General features: G+C 39.5%; 1 protein-coding gene across 48 annotated transcripts in view; it reads left to right on the top strand.

Moving 5' to 3' along the window:
- SORBS2 (sorbin and SH3 domain containing 2) overlaps window positions 1-24,745 on the top strand; it is a 379,286-nt gene that overhangs the window by 146,388 nt on the left and 208,153 nt on the right. For 3 of the 48 annotated variants that reach the window (XM_078002545.1, XM_078002540.1, XM_078002535.1), the window contains exon 1: window positions 202-447. The exons of the other annotated variants lie outside the window; for them this stretch is intronic. The gene's annotated coding sequence lies outside the window, so the exon portion shown is untranslated. Of the gene's footprint in view, window positions 1-201; window positions 448-24,745 lie in introns of those variants that run through there. 48 annotated transcript variants of the gene reach the window in all.

The following is a 24,745-nucleotide window of genomic DNA, read 5'->3' as shown; positions in this document are numbered from 1 at the left end:
GTCTTCACAGCCAACAACATTTCTCACTTGTGAACAATGGATTCTTTTGTGACCTGCACTTTGACTTGTATTCAGAGAACTACATGAAAAAGCGGTGGCACATAAATTGTGAAGCATTTCTTTTTAAGCCTCGTAAATGATTTATTTAACTCTTAACACACCTATGTACACATTTAAATTAAAGAATGCTGTTCTCTATGTAGGTCATAATAGCCAGTGGATTTTGTACTTGCTTACCCTGGACTGAGTGTCCTGGTGTCCTGTTTGATTTAGCTGGGGTAGTTGTAAAGCAAACAGTGTAGGTATTGGAAGCTGTTCACACCTCCTTCCCGAGTATCTGCATGCCTTGCTGGCCCAGAGCACAAGACCCCTATTGTGCTCCCCCGGCTCAGAATCCAAGGAAAGAAAGGAAGCGAAGTCTGTGCATTGAGCTGTAGGACAGCTGAGGTATGTGGCAGTAAAACTTCTTTTCTTGCACAATTTTTCTCACAAGCAGATAGGTTTCAGAGAGAGTGAAACCAAAAATACCACACACCTCATACAAATGTGCGCTCATACTTGCAGCAAATGTTTGCTGTCAGTTGCTTCATAATAACAGCACAGACCCTGAATTGCAGGAGGAATTGCCTTGTAGTGAGTATTTCCTTGATTTATAGTCTCTTAGGAACAAAGCTATTACTGTGGATTGAAACTGGTCAGTCAAATCAAAATCCCTGGTAAGGAAATGACCAAGTAAGGATCAGATTCTGTTTCAGCAAACTTTTCAGCTTTACCCAAGTCAGTTCTTTTGTTATTTTGTTGTTTTGTTACCAAAAATGTCAGATCACTTATAATACTATTGAAATTATTTAATAAAAATGTTTGGTTGAAAACTTTGAATAAAACCCCGTCTCCAAAAGATGGAATCTACCACGAAATTTAAAATAAGTAGTAACTGAGATCTACTTCTAAGAAGTTTGTTTTTATTTGCTACCTTTTTCCTCAAAAATCTGGATGACACGCGAGTCTCTTTAGAATTTTAAGTATAATTTTCACTGATAGATATGAGCATGAACCACCTGTTTCACAGATGTAGCTATGTTAATATGTCCTAAGATAAGAGAGTACTAAAGCATAGGAAAATAGTTTTCAAAACTTTTGTTCTAAATGTCAAAATAGTCAAACTATAAAGATACAGACTAAGAATCTCAGTGGAGCGAACCACGTTCAAATGTTTAATGATAAGTGTATGCCTATGTGGGTCATAGGGGATAAAATGGTGACATGACGGCCTTGTACTTCGTTATGTTTAACATTCAAAGGAAAACTAAATGAACAGACTTAATTCTGAGTCCAATTCTATGAGTAAAAATATCAGCTAAGTAAGTGATTCTATATGAGCTGAATGAAAGGTAGAGAAAATCTCTCTCCAGTTTAATTTCCTTCAAAGCTTTGCATTGCCAGAGGATTCCTTAGAATTGACACAGTGCAAAGACCTGCAGCAAGCACCTGATTTCCTATTAATTTTTCTTGGGGGAGCCTTTAGAAGAATGAGGTGTGGAAATATCCAGGGCACACCTGACTGCTGTGTCTGTTGCCTTGATGGTGGCACCAGGTGAGACAAGAACCTTAGCCCATGGGAAGAATGGCACACACTTTATTCTTGTGCAATTTCTTTCCTATGTTTGTATCCTTTTAAGATGACTTGCTATAAAAAGATAAGCATTTTAAGTTCAATTCTGCATAGCGCATCAACATGGTTAATAATTCAACAATTTTGAGAACCAGATTCAGAGACATAATCTCTATCTTTCAAGACTTAGCACCTTTGCTTATGGCTATTTTTAGACTCTTATTTTCTGCCACTTTCCAACTCTTCTGCTGGCAATATCAAATATTCCGGAATTTCCAAAACACACTGTATCAGACTTTTTTTTTTGCAAATGCAATGCCCCCTGAAGAGTCATTTCCTTTAAATCTCCCCTGCAGTGACAGCTGCTTTCATACGCCCTTCAAGTCCAGCTCAGACATCCCCCCACAAACTGTCCCCCACCCTGTTTGGCTGTATCTGAATCTTACTTCTAACTTTCTGTCTACTGCACCATATTGCATTTGTCTCTGTTCACAGCCTTCCAGAGCTTTCCTGGCCTCTGATTCTAAAGTACTTTGTCCCGTGTCCAGAATTTGGCATTCAGACATTGTACTGGTAACTTCAGACTTCAATATTTTCCTGTTAGTTACTGTAAATATACACTTGACCTAGAAATAAAGTCCTAATACTGCCTTTTATCAAAGAAACTCAAAACATTTGAAAAACAATGAGGCTGTCATTTTTCTGCTTTAAAAATATGACTTCAGGACCCCAATTTCATGAAAGCTACAACTGTCCTATAATAGATCCAAATTTCCTGAGGGAAAATTTTACAATGTATGTTTTAAACAAAACAACTTGAATGTTTTAGTATATGGATAATAGTATTTTTCTATCCATAGCTATTATAAAATGTATAGAAAAATCCCTATTACAAATTTGTTGTGGAATCAGACTATTTAGAACTAATGCTGAACTGATGATGATTAGCAGCCAATTATAATGTAAGACACTTACGAAGTTGTTTTTCATGCTGAAACCAGGAGAAAGTAAAGGTCGTGAACTGGAAAGAGATTAAATAATTGAAACGAAGTCTACAATAGCAGCATTTCTTTTAATGTTCCTAAATAAACTAAAAGGTGACTGGAAATCACTAGTTATGTTACACTAGTTATGTTACCCTACAACTTGAGTACCTGGGTGAGGCAGCGAATATTCTCTTAGTGTCACACTTGACACAGATATAGGTTTGGTTATAGATACTTCCTACCCTCTGTTCCATATTAGATAACATTATTATTATTTTTTAAATAAGCCTGATTTCAGTAGCCTTTTTATGAAAAAGCTACCACAATCAAAAATAAAAATGTACCCATAATTTTATGAAGAAGTTATACATAATTCCTTGTCTTTAAGATAACTGTGTTGAAAGCAAAAGTTCTAATTAATACTGTATGAATTTTTGCATATAAAGTAGAACTGATGAGGAAGTTTAAAATGTCCTGATATTTGGAATGAGAAAGTGAAATATTTAGGAAATTATTTAAATTCATATTTCTAGACATTATGGCATTCATTCCAGCATTGAGTTTTCCAATAAAAGTAAGATAAATAGCAATTCTTAATTATCATGCTGTCCTTTAAAGCTTTATTTTGGCTATCTTCCAGCTGATTTTAGTGTACAGCATGCTATAATTAAATAATAGCTAAAGTTGGAATTGGTTCTATTCATCTTAAGGACTAATCATGTTTAATCAATTATTTTAAATTGTATATAGTAATTAGATTTCAGAAACCATGATTTTGTAATATGCCTGGACTGTTTCTAACATTTTCTGTTTTAAGTCACTTACAACGTTTTTAAAGGCCTCAGTTATGTCTAACTACATTGATAGCGTAATGAAATGAGTTGCACTTGGATTTTATAAAGAAGAGTTGTGATATATGATTGTGTTAGATAACTTTCTGCAAGTTCCTCAAACTAACAATTTAATTATGGATATGCTTATTAAATTCTAAACTGCTACTGTCAAGTGGAAAAATACAGATAAACGTGTTTTCAAAATATGTTTTTCTGTATTATTTCTGAAAAACTCAAGATGTGCATGTAGTAAAAAGGAAACCCTTCTGTAACTATTGAGTTCTGAATATTGGCAAATAAGAATTTCAGCTTAAGTTCAATCAAGATGATATTTGCTGAATAAATGACAGGCAACCAGCAAAGACAGGTTTTTCTCTTGGTGTTGTGCAGCATGATATGTCCATAGGGAGCGCTACCACACTTCACTGCACCCTGACCTTCAAAACTGAAATCTACTAGTTTACCAAGTAGGAATTTTGGCCAAAAAAAGCAGTGGTTTCCTCTTCCCTATACAGGTGAGGCTTACATAAATTCAGCATTAAATTCTGTTCCTTCAAGAAGCATTATTTGATCAAAAATTCAGAAAGCTTTCATTTTCCTGAATCCAATCAAGGGTCTTACTTTCAAAGAAAATTTTCCCACCTCGAAAACACAAAAACAAAATAAAAAAGAAAGAAAACAAAAAGCCCTGGTAATGTTCTCATTATAGTTTCTAATTTCTCTTTATATATTCATATTATAATTTAGGGAAATTTATTTGTAATAAAGAACATTAGTTGAAAGTCTCAGTGAATTTTTTTCTGCTCATTTATACTGTTGCCTGCTTATTAAATTTTTGATTTTTAAAATTCAATTAGAAATTCAGTTTTTCTCTCTTCCCTCTGAGATGTTTTCCCAGTGCTTAAATTACAAATCTTATAATGAATTATATCCTCTGCTTTGCATGGGAGAGTTCATCCAATCCATTATTAGAAATAATTCTTCTTTTCCGGTTCCTTGTCCTAGTACATTTTTTCTGGAATAGTTGAACTTGAGGACAGAGGCAACATACACCTGTCAGGTTCCAAATCTTCTGATGGTCTATTCAATTCAGCATCCCTCAGAGACTAATATAGCTGCAAGGATCAGCTGCAAGGAGTCCAATGAACTATAGCAAAAATAGGCTTCTAGCCAAGAGCTGTGCCACTTGTGAAGATCCTATAAGAAAGAGTACAAGCATGGGATGCTGTGAAGAATGGCAAGTGTTTTAAATGCACAGAAAAAAAAATACATTCAAATGAGATTGTAGCTATGTTGGAGAAAATTTATTAGTAGAAATGTTCATGCTAGTCTCCTGTAAACAGAAGTCCCTGTACTTACTTCCCGCCGAGGACAGCTAGCTTCTTGGAGGCACTGAGTCCTCTGAAGAGGTGACACCACAGAGGCCACAGCCTGGCTGGCGGAGACACACTTCATTAAACCTTCGGCTGCACGGAGAATCCTCTTCCACCTATTGAGAGGAGTCAGTGACTTCTGCCTCACTGGGTCTTTTTAATACCAGATCTTTATACTTCATACAGGTGGCCTACACTTTATACCACCAAACAATGAGAGTTTAAGAAAGCGACACTCGGCTGCTTAAAGTGAGCCTTTTTGGTAGATTATCAAGATGCCTTTACACCTAATTATTTCAGTTCTCTGTGCTAAAGTTAACAAGGGAAAGGAGATTAGATAACAATAACCTCCGCTGTTCTTGTGCTAACTGTGTCATCTGGTGCAGGGTTTGAGCGCTTTCCAAAACACGTACATTTAACCTGTCAGATGTATTCTTGCACTATAGTAAATACTATGTGTTTTAATTTGCTCAATATCTCAAAATCCAGGTTTCACAATTTCTATAGCATAGTATTACTAGTAGTTAAGATGAAAATGGTGTAACTACTTGGTTGCTCTGCTACAGTGTGAATAGACCGGTGTTGTTTGATGTACCTAGAGCACCAGACTTAAGCCAGTTTACGCAAAGGGAGGTCAGGAGAGTGGTGAATGGCAAGAGAATGGAAAAAGGTACAGGTTACTTCTGCAGAACAAAAGTTACAGGGAAAATCAACTCGCTTTAGAATGGCAGCCGGAACAGACAGGCCCTCAGCAAACAGGTCAACATACTGCATATTCAGTCAGTATTTGATGAATGAATGAATGGCTCACAGCAATCAGATCTTCCCCAGTGTTGTGCTCATGCTAACACAAGATTAGAAAATGCTCTTTGAATTTAGAGATAAAGTGACAATTCAGACATTTTTCTGATTTTTTTTTTAAATCATAAAACAAAGGAGGAGAAAAAACGCATGAAAATTTTTAAAAGGCTATTATTAAAAATATATAGATATATAGTCTCCCTGGTGAGAAGCACTATACTTTAACAATTATATAAGACAGAAATATTACCAGAAGCATAGATAAAGCTCAAATGCAGCACATCATATAGTGAATAATTCAGAAGAGAAGAAAAACTGATTTCTAATCTCTACTTTTTTTAAAGCCTCTTGGTACAGTCACATTCATCAAGAAATATAATCAACCTAAAGAGTTAAAATTTTCTTTTTTAAAATAAGAAAGAAAAGTTTAAATCCAGAGTTGTAAAATTGAAGATCTTTATTTTAAGGCTTTAGAATATAGTTGAACAGAGAGTTCAAGATAGAAAGAGGTATCAGTCTGGGAAGATCTTTTCAAGTTAAAAAAAACCATAGAAGCTGCAAGACCTTATATAGTCAATCAAAATATCTGCTGCTGATTTAACTCAAGAAAACAATAGAAACCTATTAACTAGTTTCAATCAACTACGCAAAAGATTATTCAAAAAAATGTTCAATTTGTTCACTCCAAAGGATATTGATAATAATAATAATTTATATAGATTTTACTCTGTACTAGCTACTATCCCAAGAGTTTTATGTATATTAACTTTTAATGAAAAATCTGGAAAATCACAAAATCTACAATACCAAATACCAAAAAGTAGGGACTTTTAAGGACATTTACATTGGAATTTCTCAGAAACATTTTCTGCAATCTTAAGTTATTTCCCAGAGTGGGATTTAACAAACGTCACATTTAATCACTTTGTCTTAGATGCTCCGATACCACTTTACATATTGTATTATTTTTATATCATGTTAATGAAGTTTTTTGACGTGTCCAATCTTCCCATGTGAAAGTGACCTCCATGGGAGAGCCGTGTTGTTTACGTGTTTTTACCCATCATCTTGCCATGTCCACTACCAAGACTGAATGAAGGATGGGTGAATAACTAGGCCAAGCAGGTTATTGTAATAAATAAAATTTACACCCGAGGAAAGGGACGTGGTGAAAGCAATGTAAACTGTGTGTAATTCCATGTGACTTTCATCATGAGAAAACTAATCTGGTCTACGTATCTTTAAATGTTTGTTTTGTTATGGATTCTTTGTTTGTTTTTGGTTAGTGTGCTTTTTGGATAAAACACTAAGCTAAATATCAAAGCAACCCTTTTTAAGTCATCGAGACTTTTTCAACAGAGGAAATCATGACGCAACCAAAAATGATTTGGCTCATTTAAACCACTTGTAGAATTTTTCCTCAGAATTTAACCTTTTGAACAACTTAACTACGCATGAGTTATGTCTGACAGTTAAGAAAATAATAAAAATATGAGAAGGCATACTTATCTTCTTTGTCAGAGAAACCATATCTATTTTGGGAAAAGGGCTTTCTTAGGGCAATAACTCAGATGACTGATAATATATCCTGAATTCTTTCACACTCACTTTATTTAGAAACATAACTTTTTATATGATATGTGTTCTGAAATCTGATTATGTCACTCACTGACTTCCTTTCCACCACAGATTTAATTTTACAAGACTAATATAACTCATTTATATAATGATTAATATGGCTTTTTTAATTAAAAAAAGTCTTCCTTCTAACGTGTGCCAAGAAGTTTGACTACATTTTAAATTAATTTTTAGATTTATTGGCAGAAGAGCAGAATCACCCTCATGTTATAAAAGCAAATGACAATCAAAGCCATAAATAACATAGTTTAGTTTGAAAACTCACCTTCCTGTTGACCCGAAGTCCCAAATGTCCTGTCAGTGCTTTATATTGATAGTTATCTGGTAAAATGATTGGATCTATGTATTACTATGTGGTATAATATTACATCATAATGATTTTCAACCCTAAGCTTGTGCTTCCTTTGAAGATCGAATTAGGAAAACATACCCTTAACACTGTGCCTCACCTTTTGTGGCTCTGGTATTTAATTTTGCAACTGTCAAGAACAAAAAGATTATGATCATAAAATTATGTTTCCTGGGGAATGTTCTGTTTATGAATTGCCTCATTCCCAGGCTCCTCAGTCATGGTATTGTCTTCTGCCTTTAGCCCAGCCTGTGAGAAGAGGTGTTGGATTTGCATGGTGCAGAAAAGGCCTGAGAGGAGGACAGAACAGGAGCTTAAGGATAGGACCCAGAGTGACTCTGGCCCTTTAAGTATTTGTTACCAATGGGATCACTCAACCACTAGAGCTTGTGAGTTCAGTAGGAATTAGGAAAAGTGTTGCTTTGAAATTCAAATGTTTCTATTTCCAATCAAAAGCAAAGCATTGGAGAAATCTGCATACACTCTAGTTAACCCCTCAGAGAGTGAAAGAGTATTTTATTTGGTCAGCAAAACAGAATGGCCCCTTGTTGATTGACATGGAGAAATATCACCCCTTTAAACGTCAGATTATTAATTTGTCAGTGCATTCTCTTGGGAAATCAGAATTTCATCAGGCAAGTGTCATGACAGGTGACAAATGATTTTTAAGACTGTCACCAAACTATATCTGCCCAACAAACAGATCAGTACCATGAGTTCCTAACTGCCAAGTGGCCCACAGTATCTGCAGTTTGCCCTCCTGGTAGATGGGCTTGAGCAGGCGGTGACGAGTTCTCTGCTCTCCTCTTCCAGACCTTGAAGACTGTTGTCCCATTTGTTAGTATGTTAATGTAAGTTAGCTGATGTGTCCTTTCTAATTTGTTTGGTATTGAAAGGATGGTCTTGATAGGGAAAGTAGAGAATGAGAAAGACCTAAGTTCTGGGTAAAAGATAACAAGTGGCCAGACCCAACTGTGGATGTCGAAATTGTAACTGTATATTAAAAAAAGATACTTGCATTTTCACATCATTTGCTTATTCATTTATTACACATCCATCAAGGACCTCCTATGTGTTTAGAGTGGAGGAAAAGATGAGAAAATAAGCCAGGAAGTCATTGAAAGAGCTTACAGTTTAGTGCAGGAAGACAGGAACGCTACTTACTATAATTTAAGATAGAAGGTGATGGAGTGCTATAAGGGAGATATAATCAATTTATTTATTCCTTCAAAAGACATGCACAGAAGTAACTTATACAATAAAGAAACTCTTTGATCATCTCAAGCAATGGAGTTCCAGAAGATGATAATACATTGCTAAGAGAAGGGAAGTTTCTTAGAGGATCAGGAAAGATGAATTAGAGAAAATGGTATTTTAATTGGGGCTTGAACAAGGTGGGAGTTTGACAATAGTTTGGAAATGCAAGCTTTGTAGCATCAAGAATTGTTTTATACAACTCACATTTATTTGGCATCCACTCAGTGCTTTCATGTAAATTGTTGAGTCTGGCTCAACAACTCTGGGAGGTACGCACTATCGTCACTGTTTCACATGAGAAAAGAAGAAACTGAGGCTCAGGGAAATGCTCATTGGGTTTTACCTGTTATGAGTCAGTGGCCAACTTTGAGATGAACTTTTTGGAAAGAACTTTGTTCTTGACAGTTGCTAAAGTGCTGAGATTAAAGCACACGGAAAGATTAAGAACTCTGTTTACAACTCAAGAGCATCTCACACACACACACACACACACACACACACACACACACATATAATTCAGTTAAAAAATGAGCAAAGGGCTAAAATAGTTTTCCAAAGAAGACATACAAATGGCAAACAGGCATATGAAAAGTTGTTCAACATCACTAATCATCACGGAAATGCAAGTTAAAACCACAATGAGACACCACCTCACACCTGTTAGGATGGCTATCACCCAAAAGTCAAAAGGTAACGAGTGTTGGTGAGGATGTGGAGAAAAGGGAGCCCTTGTAAGCTGTTGATGGGAGTGTAAATTGGTACAGACATTCTAAAAAATTGTGCAGTTTCCTCAAAACATTACAACTAGAACTACCATATGATCTAGCAACCCCACTTCTGGGTATACATACAAAGGAAATGAGTAAATATGGAAACAGCCTAAGGACCTGTCCATGGGTGAATGGATAAAGAAAATGTGGTGTATATACAAACAATGGGAAATTATTCAGCCCTAAGAAAAGAAGAAAATCCTGCCATTTGCAACACCATGTATGCTAAGTGAAACAAGTCAGACAGAGAAAGACAAATACTGTATAATCTCACTTACATGTGGAGTCTCAGTGTTGATCATAGAAGCAGAGTCAAATGAGTGGTGGTTGCCGGGAATTGGTGGGGGGAGGAAAATGAGGTCAAAGGGCACAGACTTTCAGTTATAGGACAAATAAGTTCTGAGGATCTCATGCAGCATGGTGACTGTAGTTAATAAAACCGCATTGCACACTTGCAGCTCGCTAGGGGAGTAGATCCTAAATGTTCTTACCATACACAAAAAAGATAACGATGAGAAGTGATCACTAACTTGATTGTGGTGATCATTTCACAGTACACACATCAAAGCAGCCCGTGGTGCACCTTAAATGTCTGCAGCTTTGTCAATTATACTTCAATACATCTAGGGAGAAAATGGAGTATGTTTTTAAGGGTGTGGAAGAAACAGGTGCAACTAGGAAATAAAAGGATGGAGGGGGCCCAGCTAAGAGAGCAGAAAGAAAAGAGGAGAGAGGGAGAGAAGTGAAGAAATGGGTTTGTGATGGCAAAGAGCTAAGCCCACACAGAGCCCTGGGGAAGGCACTAGCAGCAGAGAAGAAAGTTGCAAGGGAAGCAGGGCAACCCCAGCAGCAAGATCCCAGGGAGGGCAGCAAAGAGATAGGCCCAGGGACCAAGGACAGCCCAGCTGACAGAGGGCAGACTGCGACCTCTGGGACACTGGAATGAATTGAGCAATGAGCTCCACTGCTGAGAGCCAGAAGGATGGTCAGAGAAGTTCCCAGCGGACGCCCAGGAACGGCACTGACTCACACTCTCCTCCTTTATATACTGCGTCTGAAAGTCAAAGACGCATTTAAAATTATTATATAAATCTCTGTGACTTAGAAAGTCTGATGTAGGTGAGATTTCTTGGATTCAGTCTTTTTCATTGAGGAGAATATGTTATAGGATGATTGCTAATGGTTAGAAGCATGAACTTTTTTGTATGTTTTTTGAGATGGAGTCTCGCTCTGTGATCCAGGCTGAAGTGCAGTGGTGCGATCTTGGCTCACTGCAACCTCTGCCTCCCCGGGCTCAAGAAATTCTCCTGCCTCAGCCTCCTGAGCTGCTAGGATTACAGGCGTGCACCACCATGCCCAGCTAATTGTCGTATTCTTAGTAGAGATGGGTTTCACCATGTTGGCCAGGCTGGTCTCGAACTCCTGGCCTTAAGTGATCCGTTCTTAACCTCCCAAAGTGCTGGGATTACAGGCGTGAGCCACTGCACATAGAAGCATGGACTTTGGACTCACACATTGTCGGGTGGGAGTTCTGGTTTAGAAACCTGATTGCAGTGAAGTGAGCCGAGGTACAAAACCCGCTATGCCACAGTTCCCTCATCTAATTGAGTGTCATCATAGTCCCAGGCATTAAAGATACGTGTGTTGGATATCGATGAGAGCACTGCATCTGACATAAAGAAGGGTCTCACACACGTCAGCCACTGCTGGTGTTGGTTTTTCCTGGGAGTTTATAGAAAGACTCTCTTCCAAATTCCCGTGCTCTAGTTACTCGTCTCTAAGTAAACTCTGGAGTCTTGAGAAGTCATGCACGTGTGTAGTTTAAGGGAAGAGCAGCTGCTTCTGCCACTCTTTAGGGAGATCCTAGGCCCCACTACAGTTCGTGTGAAGTGTAAGTCTCAGCGACCTCAGCGGGACTCTAATGCTCATCCTACCATTTGCAGTGTTCGATCTGTGGTGTTAAAAGACTCAGGCTTCCCCTCTTACATACTATTTGTTAGAAAACTCCCCAAGCTATGTGCCCGGTCTGCTACCACTATAGCCAGTGGCACTGGGCATCTCACTATTCTCTGACTGTAGCTGGTACAACAGCAGCAACAGGTTCTCTAGAATGCAGACAATAGAAAGGAGTTGCTAGATTTGTCAAACTTTAAGGGGATCTAATGCTTATCGTTTTGGCATGTTGGGTGGCTCTTCTTGGTGGAAGGCTCACACCTGTGACTGACTCCAGAGCTTCTGCTTACCAATGTCAGAAAACTGGGTTCAGAGTGTTTCCTCTGAGCGTTCCTTCATGAGCTCTTACGAGGCGAAGTCTCCTTCCCTATTTCCAAGATGGATACTTTGGGAAGGTAACACGTTCCCGTTCTCAAATTGATGTCAGTACATTTATGTTACATTTTTCTCTAGTTTCGTAGCAGTGAGGGAATAATGGGAATTTATATAAATAAAGCACATGAGTATTTCAAGTTAAAAAAAAAAAAAAAAGAAAAAGACTTAGGCTCCTGGGTGGATCAGGCCAGTGGGTCGATGGTGATGCTGTTAACCAAAGTGGGAATGGAGAAGACCTGGTTTGCTTTGATTTTGATATCAGGGCGAAAACGTTGAGACACGTAGAACTTTCTATCTTTGCTGGAAACACTGGTGAGCAGTGGGCAGTGCTGTTCTGGTTATCAGAAAGAAGTGGGGCAAATCGGGGCCTCACAGGTAGCCCTAATTCAAGATATGGACTGAGGGTTGTATATATATAGCTTAATTAAGCATATATACTAGCTTTCAAGAGCCTTTTTCTGATAAGAACATGTTTAATTAATAAAAGACTATGATGATGTCTTTTAAGTCACCCTGCAAAGAAAGAGCCACATTTTTAAAAAACGAGGAGTTTTAAAAAGCTGTTAAGTGTGGTTGCTAAGTACACTTAGGATAAATGTTGAAACTGCCTCCATGAGTTTTTTTTCTGCTTGTCACACATGAATTTTAAAAGCAACTCGTAATCTTTTTTTCTTTGTTTAAAAAAGTAATACAGGATTTGACCGGCCTAAATGTCATTATCAGGAAGAAATAATGCAAGTTAAAAAAACCCAGGATATTGGGCCAATTTTAGTGATTTTATAGAGTTTGATATTGAGCAAAAGTTACTTATTTTCTGTTGAAGTTGTTAGAATTGCAAGTTTATTCTGGAAAAAATAAATAAGGATTAAGATAATACAGTGTCCCAAAGAGTTGTGGGAGGATTGAATGGATTATGTATTCTAATTGTGCAGGGCGAGGTCTGGCGTGTGGGAGATGCTGAACAAATGTGAGCCGGCATTACTATCATTCTTGGTGTATGCATGCGTTCATGTAAAAGGCACACACTGTGCACCTCTATTCTCCAGGCTGTGTATGTTCAGTGGTGACTAGTCGACTTGCTGCTCTTGGTGACTGTTCAGTCTTTGGGATGAGGGAGGGGAAACTGATAATCCCGCAGCAGCACAAGTGCCGAGGCAGAAGGAAGGCACAGAGTAGGGTGTGACTGACCCTCCTGGGCAACTTCAGTGTGTGCATGGTGAAGGCAGGGGCTTTAGATGGAGAAAGCATTGTCTGCAGGTGAACACGGCATGAAAGCATGTTGCAGGCTGGGTGGTGCGTCTGGAAAGTAGGAACAGTGGGGAGAACCGGGCATGGGGTGGTGTGGGGGGAATAGAAGAGCTTTGCAGTCACATAAACTTGGAATTCATTCCCAGCTCTGTATTGCTAACTTGGTCTTGGGGAACAGGCTCCTGGCCTTTTCCTATTTCCCTACTTAGGGGGAAGAGATAATAGCGCTTACATCTGAGTATTATCATTAGGATTAAATGAGATTATTGCAAAATGACCGGCATAGCGCCTGGCACATCAGAGGCAGAATGAATGGTCACCTATGCCTATTTTTGTCATCAGCATCAGGATCAGCATCATGTTAAGTAGTTTGGGTTAATTCTTTAGGGAAAAAAAAAGAGAGAGAGATCAGCATCATGTTAAGTAGTTTGGGTTAATTCTTTAGGGAAAAAAAAAGAGAGAGAGAGAGAGAGGGAGAACCATTGGAGCTTCTTTATAGAGGAAAAGTAATGATCATATTTGTGGGTGAAAAATATGTAACCGGTAGCAGTATCAAATTAAATGAAGAGCACAGGAAAAGATTATGAAAAGATGGTGTCAATGAATTAGACAGGAGAACACCCCGGGCATGAGCTAAGGTGATGGGGCCGGGAGAAACGAGCGAGGAATGTGATCAGTCAGGCCCTGCTCTGTGTCAGTCGCTCTTCTAAGTGTCTGGAACGCGTCTGAAACAGTGACTGCCAAACAGTCTTCAAAACAGGCAATTCTACTTGAGTGTGATGCTGCGCTGCTAGAGGTGCCCGGGATGCAGAGTGAGGGAAATCTGGGGGTACCCGTGGCTTGTGGAGGAGCCTCTCAGGTTTCTCTGAAGAAGTGCGTGAGGTGGGGCCTAAGAATATGTCCACATTCGCCCTGGAAGCTGCCCAGCCCCGCCGTGACCAGGGAACAGTGTGGCCACAGCACCCAGGCATGCCCAGCCCCACTGTGACCAGGGAACGGCGTGGCCGCAGCGCCCAGGCATGCCCAGCCCCGCCGTGACCAGGGAACGGCGTGGCCGCAGCACCCAGGCATGCCCAGCCCCGCCGTGACCAGGGAACGGCGTGGCTGCAGCGCCCAGGCATGCCCAGCCCCGCCGTGACCAGGGAACAGCGTGGCCACAGCACCCAGGCATGGAGCGATGGATTCTGAGCCCTGGGAGCCATTGGTATGGCTGGAATGCAGGATGCCCAATATGGAGAGATAGTGAGTAAAATCGGGCAAGCAGACTAGAGCCAGATGGTGGTGCCACTGTGTCACCCTAAGCTAGATGGGAAGGCCCTGAGACATTTCAAGCAGGAAGGTGAAGTAGGATTTCCTTTATAAGGCAGCTACTCTGGTGTGAGAGCACCACTGAGGTAGGGTGGGAATGAATTCAAGAATTTCACATAGGGCCAGGTGGGGTGGCTCATGCTTGTTAATCCCAACACTTTCAGAGGTAGAGGCAGGAGGATTACTTGAGCCGAGGAGTTTGAGACCACCCTGGGCAACACAGTGATCCTGTCTCTACAGGAAAATTTAAAAAAAAAAAAAAGGGAATTTCCCATAGGAGGACAGTACAGTAATCCAGGAAGAGGGCGAATAGCCCAGCTAGGACAGGATGGTAGGGCTGGGGGGAAGTGCTGGCGTGCAGAGATTATGGAGACAGAACCAACAGTTCTCAGTCGGCATTTGGGAGTAAAAGCAGGCTATGGTTTGATTACCAGGTTTCTGTCTTGGGAAAAGAAGATATGGAAAAAGCATTTTGGGGGAAGAAGATAGTGAAGTTGGTTTGAGACTTTCTGAGATGGAGATTCAGGTGGAACACTTACATGGATATGTGGTTTAAAAAAAAAAAAAGGTCTAGACCAATAGAAATATATTGAGCAGCAAAGAGAAGCCACATATGTAATTTTTAATGTTCTATCAGCCACATTTTAAAAAGTAAAAATAAACAGATGCCACCAACTTTTATAACATTTTTAACCTAGTACAACCAAAATATTAAGATTTCAACAGCATAAAAAATAGTAACGACTTACTTGACATTCTTTTTTTTTATATATCTAGCGTGTATTTTACAGGATAACACATTTCAGTGCAAGCGAGCCAAGTGCCCAGGAGCCACACGTGGCCCGTGGCTGCTGTGTAGACCTTCAGAGGCTGGGCAGGAGGTGTCTGCTGGAAAGTGACTAGGATAAAAGCCTTCTCTGAAGGTGCAGATCCAAGAGAGCTGATGCAGGGAGGGTGCCGCGGAGGTGCGCTTGTCCCAGCGGCAGGAGAGAGGAAGGAATTGCCAAAGCTGCCCCGACCTCATTCTTCTATTTTTGAGGGTGTAGGATGTGAGATTGGAGTCTCAGAAATGTTGGGAACTTTGTTTATCTCTGTTGGAATTTACACAATCAGAACCTGCTATATAAATTTGCAGGGCCCAGCGCAAGATGAAAAGGCAGTTCCAAAATTATGATGAATAAGTTATAGATGCTGACAGCGGGGTATCAAACAGAACACCTGGCCGTTCTAAGCACAGGGGCCGTGCACATGCTCAGTTTGCAAGCTCGGGAAGCCCGCCCTGTACACACCACTTGCGTTTTTAGGCATCATCTGTGAACACAGTTTACTTAGTGAGGTGATTAATGACTTTGGGCTACTGTGGGGTGTTGCTGCTGGGAGCCACTCTTCCTGGCTGGAGGTGAAAGCAGCTTCTCCTCAGGCCGGAGGTCTGGGTGCACCAGTCCTGTCAGATCCTTCCCACATTCCTCACACAGACAGGACCTCAATCATGCCCAGACTCATCACCCTGACCCTCAGTCACACACCCAGGACCTCAGCCATGCCCAGACGCCATCGCCCTGACCCTCAATCACACACCCAGGACCTCAATCATGCCCAGACGCCATCGCCCTGACCCTCAGTCACACACCCAGGACCTCAGTCATGCCCAGAAGCATCATGTCAAGGGGGCCCACCGAGTCCCCAGCCTGCTAGAAATCTGGCAGCTCCACGTTATCATTCTACTTGTAGAAATTCCTCTTTTTCCACATCTTGTCATGGTGAGAACAGCCAACACGGACGCTTTAGATTGGGCTTCCTTAGAGGGGTCGGGGAGGGAGAACTGGACCCAGGAACCACCATCTGAATTCCCTGAGATCAGCAGGATATCTAGAGAGCTGAGGCTGGGCCATGTATCTGCAGTTCTTGTCCCAGAGCAGTGCTTTGAAGACACCTTATTTAGATTTTTATATTTGTGGCTGTGACTGCAATTCCCCTGCTTTAAAAATGTAAATTTAATGATCACTTTCAGACTTTCCCTGTAGTACATTATTTATGAACATAGGACCTGCCTCCCTGAATAGCACCAAGCACCCATGGCTCAGACACTCATCAGTGTGGCTGTCCCCACCCACCGCCTGGATTTCCTCCTCTTCCTCCTCCATCTGTCTCTCCACTCTCTTTCTACTGCCCTCTCTCCCCAGCCTAATGTCATTTCTTTACCTGGTTATTTTTAAAATCCAAAAAATAATTTGAAGTGCCATTTGTTATACTTAAGAAACAATTTTATGTCACCAGCGTTTGGTCACTTAGTTTTAAAAGTCAGTAAATAACAGTGTTTTTTTTCTTTTAAAAAAGAAAGTATAACAAGTGCTTTTTGATAGACTCTCCCTTTGTATGTGCCTTGTCAAAGGCAGGACTCCCCTAGTTCTGCACCAATGTCCCTCCAATTTTGCAGGACAGGAGGGGGCAGGCCGGGCAGGAGCCTGTGGAGACCAAGGCCCGGTCATGGATTTAGCCTTCGAGGAGGTGTGGCTGCTGCCATGTGACTCTGTATCTTTCAATCACAGGCTTGGTCTCCATAAAGAAGGATGCTGTGCCTAGATCATAGGACCAATCGTTCTCTTGTATGAAATAGTTTGTGCAAAGGATACCTCACAGGGCCTGGCACATAACTGGCTCTCAGTCCATAGTAACTTCATCATCAGTAAAACAATCTCCAGAGATGGGAGGGACATCTTTGGCCCAGACAAGCTTTGTTTTGTCAACAATAAAAAAATACACAAAATAAAAATAAATTTCCCTAATAGATAAACAATTCAATAAAAATCTTCTTAATACACAATCCATTTGACTTTCCATGATCATGTTGTTCTTAAACTGTTGAAGTCCAACTTAAAACTCAAAGAAACTTCATGAGAGGGTAACCAACATACTCTGGTATCTTCTGGTCCTAACTGATTACATTGCACTGAGGCAAACTAATCATCTGGATAAATTACGTGGAGTATTCACGGCAAAAATGATGATAGGATAGAATATGGGAGATCACCGTCTTCTAAAGGCCTCATTCCCAAAGAACAGCCATCCCGCCATTGCCTAGGCTGACAGAGACTGCAATGCCGCAACCCTGAAGCACTTGCTTAAGAATATGCATCATATGATCTTTTCCCAACAGAATTTGGATTACCTGCTTAATGGTGTTTTTCTTGGGCTGATCTAAAATGAGTCTTCACATCACATGGTATTGGAGCTTTGTGATCTGCAGGGTTAGTTAAGAATGTAAAATAACAGTAAGTATTCTTATAAATAATAATAATGGCCACAATTCATTCAATGCACTCTGTGTCGGGCAGCGTGCCAAATTCTTTAAATACCTCTCATTGACTATTCACACGAACGCTCTGATGAGGACATTATTCTCATTTTACAGCAGAGGAAACAGGCACAGAGAAGTTAAACAGCTTGCACAGGGTCACACATGTGGGGAAAGTGGGATTCCAGTTTGAGTCGGCCAGATTCCAAGCCCTGCACTTCCAACAGTTTTCCAGACTGCCCATTTGTGGGAACGACAGATCAGCCAAAAGAAAATGTTACATTTCTCATTTTATCATTCTCTCTGTGTTTTTTGCTCAAGAGCTCTATGGAAACCGTTATTTATAAGTGAACACCAAATTTCCTTATCCTCAAGACCAGAAATAGCATGACAATAAAAAGAAGGAGGAAGAAAAAAACAATCTAGGATGTCAACAATGATTGTTTTTCTAAAGTTTTTATTTTTTTCTTTTTGCTTGTTCTCTCTCTCTCTCTCTCTCTTTCTTGATGGAGTCACTCTCTGTCACCCAGGTCAGAGTGCAGTGGTGCGATCTTGGCTCACTGCAGCCTCTGCCTCCCAGGTTCAAGCAATTCCCCTGCCTCAACCTCCTGAGGAGCTGAGACTACAGGCGCCTGCCACCCCACCCAGCTAATTTTTGTATTTTTAGTAGAGACGGGGTTTCGCCATGTTGGCCAGGCTGGTTTCGAACTCTTGACCTCAGGTGATCCTCCTGTCTTGGCCTCCCAAACTGCTGGGTTTATAGGCGTGAACTACCGTGCCCATCCCATATTTTCTAAATCTACTTAACGTGATGAAAATTTCAAAATAAGGAGATGTATCTAGAATTGGGCCAAAGGAAATTTAGGTAACACCAAGCATGTTTAGACATTTAACTAGGATGCTACAAGACTAAGCAAGAGAAAACAAATTTTTAAGCCTCTGAATATAAATATTTTATTGATTGCCTTCCATTATTAAAATGTGCTTCAATTTTAAATTGGGACATTATTTAGAAGCTGTCCCATTAGAAAACTGATTATCACCAAGTTGATCTTCCATGCCCGTGGGCTATTTCTCTTCAATGCCAGTGGGCCTGTTTACTGGCGGTGGTGGTTTTACCCCTGGATTAAGAATGATTAGCTCTACTTTGGAACCAAATACAGTTCACATGGAGTTCAAAAGGAATCCAGAGTCCTGTGACCCTGTACATGTGGAACAATTTCCCTTTGTTGACTGTTAGCACTCTGATCTAAAGAAGAAAATGGTTACTCTGACGGCGTGTACTTGTGGGTAAAAACAATCTTATTTTTTTTCACATTTTTAAGAGAGTATCTAGTGTGACAAATATCAAGTATGAGCACTCACTTTTATAATAAATTCCATTTTGCAGATTAGTCCTAACATGCTAGGTGACAGAGTTCACCCAAGGCACTTAAAGTAAGAAAAATAAAAAACAAGTCAAGAGGTCATCCTCGGAACATCCACTGTTTGATATACACTGTACAGCCTCACCTCGGCTGGCTTTGTGCATCCATTATTCCATCATTCACTTTTCTCCACCATGAGCTAGGCTTTTTCTATGGGGCGGACACTGTGCTATATGAACAAAACGAAGTCATTGCCCTCCTGGACCTTCCATGCTCAACGTATACAAGGTCTATGTATACGTTGTATCTGAAGCTAACTTGTCCAGTTCACAAACATGAGTCTGTACAAACAAAACAAGATCATGTGAAGTACAGAAAAGCATCTTCTTAAACATTTAATGTATTCATAAACGTATTGCCCATATTTTGTTCTTATGTAGGTGGTAAATTTATACTTACCATTGCATGGTAATAAAATGTGGCATGTGGCAAAAATGTGCTCATTCTAATTTAAACAGATGTAGGTTTTAAGTATTGAAAATTAGCATACTTTCCCAAATTAGTACTTAGAGAAACTTTTAAAATTTTTTATGAAAAATGGCATTTTAATAAGCCTCATTACATTGCTATGCTCTTAAAAGCACATTCATATATTATTTTTCCCCCATACTCACGATTTTCTACTCAATGTTCACATTTTTCAGAGAACAGACAGTATGGAATATTCATAGCTAAGTACCAAAGTCAGCCTTCCTTTCCATTGACACATTGTGGAGCAGGAATGCAGTTTCCGTGGCACGGAGTCAATGCTGAGTGAAACATTGGATCATTTCAGAAAATGTGATCAGGGAATCTTGAATTGTTTCCTAAATTAACAAAGTCAGTTGTTTAGTGATAAACGTATTTTAGAGTATTTGTCTGTGAGATGAGAGATGCTTTCTATCAGATCAATGGACTAGTTTATGAATAATGAAGTTAACATTCTTAGAATTAAAATAATAGTTTCTTTTACATGAATAGACCATCTATTTATATGTGGCTGCACAAATAAATTGAGTGAAATATGAGTTCGTAGGTTTCTTAGCTCTTTTAATGTGAAAACAATTCCAGTTGTAGAGTCGCCCAGCTCCTCAGGTACCTTGTAACGAACCCTGAAGTTTAGAGTTCTTATTCATTGGAGGAAGCTATTAGTACACATTCAACAGATAAGTGGCAAAGATACATGTATTGTACTTGTGGAGCCAGGGTGGTTATCCTGTGAGTGAGAACTGGGAATGTTTTTGCTCTAATGTGTCTTTTTGAGTGTGGCCACTAATCAGTATGGGTTAATAGACTGATTAAATAGTATGTCATTATTTTTCTGATTTACGTCTTACCCCAATGCTAGTTCCTCTCAGGACGAAGTTAACTACTAAAGCAGTGAGTGGAGATAGTGTCATTAAGAAATAAAATTCCAAATCTCTTGCCTCCTCAAAATCTGTGAAATTAGAGACATGTTTCAACAGCCTAGAAATTAGCCAAGACCATTCATAAACCTTTTAACTACAGTAGATATAGTGTTTCTCAGTGAAACAGATAATGGCAAATGTAGCCCATGGAGGTCCTGCTCCCGCTGATTTGGAAATAGTACAAGAGTTTCTAAGTATTTATATAGATAGGAAGAAATTTAAGGTCAAACTCATTTCCAAATGCACTAAAACACTGAGAAAATGGTCGAGAAGCAAGAATAGCAGCAAAATTACCCAACAATACCTCACCTGGCACATTTTCAAAAACTCCTAATACTTCAAAGGAGTTTAATGAAATACTGCATTAAAAATCAAGATCACTGAAATGTTATAATGCCTCTCTTGAATGATTCTGTTGTAAAAAATTGGTATATTCTGAGGACACCAATTATCCTTTTAAAAATAAAAATGGAGGAGACTATAGAATGAAATTATGATTTTATTTGCTAAAATTATATTATATTAAAAATTATAAGAAATTATATTTAATTTATTGATTGTATATATTATATATTTGATTACTATATTATATAATACATAATTATATAATTTAATTATACTTATAAATATGATTTATTTGATAAATTATAGTTTGCTAAATAATAAAATTGTTATGACTTTATTTTGAATAACTATTACATAGAATTCCTGAGTACCTTTGTAGCTAATTCGAATCTGGATAAGGTGAGTGGGGATGAATGAATATTAGGAGTTCTCTACAGGACTGCTTAAGAGTAGAAGGAAAGCAATCTCATTTCTTATGGAAAATGGAAATATCATATTAATCTCAAAGAAACACAAAAATAAGCTTTAACAATGGATCTTAAGCAGACGTTTGAGTGTTTTTAAAAAAAGAGCAATGCAATGTTGAGGACATCACAAAAAAGAGTATAAACATCCCAAACAAAGATGACCTGACCTGGTCTTGATTCATAAGTCCAATGCCCCAGAGAATAACTGGAGCCCAGAGCTCAGGTGTGTTCTGCGGCCCAGGAATCATGTATTCTCCAGCTCATGTTCTTAAGTTTGTAGGTCGTGGCGTTTGTTAGTACTTGAAATTTCCAGCACCCTTGTGGTTACCCAAAATAGAAGGTGGTACAGAAGTCCAATTTGGAGTCTCAAAGGTGTGTTCAAATGTGTACAACTGTTTTTAAAATAGGCCAAGTGGATAGATCTTAATCTGTAACATGAAAACAGAGTTCAAGTTACAGAATGGCGGAGGCTCTGCAATTTAGAACCAGGTTTGGCCACAGTGATGGGCACCGTTGGTGAAGAACTTTCCAGTTCCTTCTTCTCTTACCCAACATTATATATGCAAATATAAGGGTGGCTTGAACTGAGTCTTTCTCTGTCTTTGCAGGTAAGATTCATTACAGGGTATAATTATAAAATTTACCAAATAAGCGTACCCTAATATAATGCTATAAAATGAATTCGGCTGCAAGTTTCTCTTTTTCAGAAGTTTTACAAGCAAGCCTTGTATGAATAATTTCTCTCTGAGAATTATCTCATTTCTGAAGTCATTTTTCTCATTATCTTAAATGGTGCTATTCTCCTTTGATAGTTGATTGATTCTGAGATCACACTGCTCTACTTGAGTGTCGGCTATGACTCAACTGAAATGTGCCTAATTTTAAACTTTGAAGCACCAAATTTTATTTGTTTTTCTTTTTAGATACAGCCTATTAATTTCTTTCCCCCGCTGAATCCATTCTTACTAAAATTATTGCAAACCTCATTTTCTGTGTCGGTATCTCTTTTCTTCCTCTATGAAAACTTCTTTGTGTTGCTCCATTGACGCTATCACCTGATACTTAAATGAGTCTAGGATTGCGAAGAGCATTAACAGCTAATTTAGTTCATCAGGGATTTGAATAGCAAGTCTCTAACAAAGCTGCTCCCAGGCAGAACAAAGCAGCAGTTGGTGCTGGAGCAGCCCTAGTGCTCAGGGAACGGACCGGTAGGACCCGTGGAAACCCCTCTTCCGTCTCAGATCTAGAACACGCTGCCTGCACCATTTGATGTCATTTGCCCATTCACTGCAATAATGTTTCTTAGACCCTGGCCCTAGTCATGGCTTTAGCTGTAAAATCATCTTCAGCTCCCCAGTTTTCAAAATGTGAAGGGATGATTACCTAGGTTGTGTAATGTTCTTTCCAGCTATGATTCAAGGTTAAATGAAAAGTAAGAACTATAATATTCGTCCTGAAAGTCTCCAGACGAGGCCCTGTTTAAGAAATGCTGTAGAGAAATGTGCGGTAGGAACAATACGGGAAGCCTGCCCGCCCACAATCTGCATTGCTGGATTTAGCCATAAAACCCGAGAGGACCCAAAGTAGAGGCACTTAGGATAGGGTGGAGACGGAATGGGAGGAGGGAGCCTCAGAGAGAAATGAGACGACCTGAATTTAATATAAAAACTTTTGTAAATTAAAAAAGGAATCAGACAGAGCTCACAGAAATCATAGGTCTAAAGTCATTACAATCTTCCTACAAGGTAAAAAAAAAAAAAAAATAGAGAGGCTATATAGAAACAGCCCCATTTAAGGATGCTATTTATAATCCCCTCAGGTCGTATAATGGTTTCTCTGTCCCTTACAGCTTATCTTTCCCTTCTAAATATGTGTGTGAAGAAGATGTTGTCCTTTACGTCCTTTTTATTTAATCTGTTCCCCAGTGCCATCAGTTCAGTTTGTCCATGCCGGTCTCTCTCAACTATTTTCACTTAAACAAGTCAGACCTTCTATTCATTATTGCTGTTGTTTGAGCTTTCCATTCATCGTATCCCTGGCTTGCTTTGTTTGGTGTATATTCACTCAGTACATTCCAGCAACCAGCCACTGTGCTAGGAACTGGTTGTATTTTGTTTTTAAAGGAATCCTATCCTCAAGGAGCCTACGGTGTAGTAGGAAAAAGAGGTAAACAGCAACAATAGCCTACTGACCCCGTCCTCTGCAACCACTCGATGGAGTAGCCAGTATTCATGCAAAGTCTCATTTAATCCTCTCAAAAACCTCCCAGAGAGATAGGTGGGGTTGTCTGCTATTTTTTTTTTTTTTTTTTTTTTTTGAGACAGAGCCTCAAAAAAAAAAAAAAAAAAGGATGAACATCCAGACTGGAGTGCAGTGGCATGATCTCGACTCACTGCAACCTTCGCCTCCTGGGTTCAAGCAATTCTCCTGCCTCAGCCTCCCAAGTAGCTGGGATTACAGGCATACGCCAGCACACATGGCTAATTTTTGTATTTTTAGTAGAGATAGGGTTTCACCATGTTGGCCAGGCTGGTCTTGAACTCCTGACCTCAAGCAATCTGCTCGCCTCGGCCTCCCAAAATGCTGGGATTACAGGCCTGAGCCACGATGCCCAGCCTGTCTGCTATTTATAGATAAGGAAATCCAGGCTCAGGGAGATTAAGTAACTCTCCCAAAGTGACATGGCTTGACATGGGAGAAGCCACGCCTTGAGATCAGCTGTGCCTGGTTCCAAAGCCTCAGTTCTTTCCTTGCAATGTAATCACTGCTGTGATAGAGGGATACTTCTTCAATTACCATTCATTATAACCATAGTCAATCAATGTTAAGTTAGTGTGTATTTGTTTGTAACAATGTGGATAGGATTATAACTGTGCTCCTCCTCCCACCTACTAAAGGAATGATAGACTCTCCCAGGGCCTTACAAAGTCCGTTCTTCTCTATTTCTTCCAGGTCATTTCTTTTCATGCCACTATCTTTCCTCTTTAGCCTTCTCCACTTACTAAATGAAGCAATGATAATGCTGTTGCTCTAAGAGACTGTTATGTCAAACAGGACAAAGTGATTAGCTCATATGTGGGGATTTTCTTAATCCAGGTGTTTGACAGTCCCATGTATTCTTGTTTCAAATTAAAATAGACCAAAAACCCCAAAACAAAAAACTGTGAATGTGATCTATCTGAAATAAATGATAAGGAAATTAAATTCAATATCTAGGTGTGCCCAATCCATTTCATTTTCCCCAACAGCAAAGTAAAAGTACCTATATTTTTGAAGATCAATTTGCAAATAATTTTTTTCTATGTAATGTAAACAAATTG

Source organism: Macaca mulatta, chromosome 5 (assembly GCF_049350105.2).
Source record: "Macaca mulatta isolate MMU2019108-1 chromosome 5, T2T-MMU8v2.0, whole genome shotgun sequence".
Lineage (NCBI taxonomy): Eukaryota > Metazoa > Chordata > Mammalia > Primates > Cercopithecidae > Macaca > Macaca mulatta.
The sequence above is the reverse complement of the archived record's forward strand: the minus strand, read 5'-3'. Positions and strand labels throughout refer to the sequence as shown.